The sequence below is a fragment of the Cupressus sempervirens genome, chromosome 4 (assembly GCF_028749045.1).
Source record: "Cupressus sempervirens isolate cs-2001-9-10 chromosome 4, ASM2874904v1, whole genome shotgun sequence".
NCBI lineage: Eukaryota > Viridiplantae > Streptophyta > Pinopsida > Cupressales > Cupressaceae > Cupressus > Cupressus sempervirens.
Genome location: NC_143121.1, coordinates 756,463,584 through 756,465,350, shown reverse-complemented (window position 1 = coordinate 756,465,350; position 1,767 = coordinate 756,463,584).

The following is a 1,767-nucleotide window of genomic DNA, read 5'->3' as shown; positions in this document are numbered from 1 at the left end:
TTCCGCAAAAGCACTATTAGAAGGGAAAGTTGACATATGGGTCCCACCTTCTGGCGAAGCTACTTGGCGATTTTCCGAAAAGGAGCTTTCCGAAGAGATAATATAAGACGGTGGGCCCTACCTTTTGGCGAAGCCGCTTGGAGATTTTCCGAAAAGGGTTCAAATGAAGTGACTTAAATAAAGAGAAGGCAGTGGCGGAAAAATAGAAATTGACTTCTCCATTGCGGGTTTTCTACCCTCAGAGGCGATTTTTCGCATCAGATGAGAAGACGCAACTGTAAGCATGGTAAGTATTCAGATTGATTGCAGATGGTTTTCAGAGGGGAATTGAGAGTAGATCATCCAAATTCACCAGTTATTTCAGAGAGAATTGACATATGTGGATTTTGCCCGAAGGAGTACTCCGTTTTCATTTTTCCGCGGGTTGCTAAACGAGAGGTAAGGCTGTAATTAATGAAAGTTACCGTTGAAATCAACGGGAATAGTGAAAAGACAAGGTTAAATCCGTTAGAAATTCTTACCTTCACTAACCCAACGGATTCAATCATAAATTCGCTCGTGTGGCGCAATTTATGAAATTAAACGGGCAAATCTGAAGTTTTCTATAAAGGGGAATGTAACAGATTTTCAAACTCCCGCTTTACTGTCGAATTGTTAAAATTGCTTAGTATATGCAATAATTCCCGAGTTTTCTGAGTTTGTTTTCTGTTGCATCACTATTATTCATCCGCATATCCATTATTATCCTTCAAGCAATATGGCAGCGAGATTTGCAGGTTTCGATAGCACGGGTGGCATCAAGTCCGCATGGTCGACCATAACGGACACTTCACTCCGTTTCTACGACATGCAGGACTTTCAGAGGAGATTGAAAATGGAACCTATCCACCCTATCACGGAGAGACTCAGAGGAAGCGGATTGGTGGAAGCAGCTGGCTTCCCAGTAGCAGTTCAAGCCCCGGAGTTGATTCTCAAATGCATCAACAACTACAACCCGGACACCAAGCAAATCCTCTTGCCTGATCAATCAGTTTTGATTTCAATCGACAGGCAAGCAGTGGTGAACTATCTGAGAATTCCAGAGAGAGAAGAATTCTCTGACCTAACCATGGGTGGAGCTATGTCGGAGTTCTCCTTGAAGAAGATGATCTGGAGGAAAGAGATAATGAGCTCTTGGTTTCAGAAGCCAAGAGGAGCCAAGAGTAAGGTCCCTAAAACCCTCTTCGGTACTGACCTCAAACCAGATTGTGGACATCCTGGTCCTGTTGCATCGGCTCAAAGGTGAGGTAGAAGCTTTTAATTTTATGGAGCAATGTTTCTTTCTAGTGCAAGTTATCTGCTCAGATACTCAGTATATAGATTGGGCGCATGAGGTGAGTGAGCATCTTGCTAGAGCTCTCGCCGCAGCTAAGTTTTATAATTCTTTCTATATGTCGTCCTTTTTGATATACATGTTGGCTTCTCTTCAGTTATGGCCAGGACTTCCCAGAATTGAGGAATTTCCTGAAGATGTTAAAAGTTATGAGTTTTATCCATGCTTACAGTTGCAAAACAGTTATGCAGATTATGTCAGAGTGAATGACGCCTTTACTATGAGAATTTGCAGGGAACTTCAAGGATGTCTGGAGTGGAGATTCAGTCTTGAAGCGATGGCGGCAATCAGTCAATTTGGCTGTTATTTCATCCAGTTCTTATCCTTTTCTTATTTGCATCTTGCAGCATTTGATGGTTTCCCAATGAAGCTGCCCAGATACCCAGACGACATGA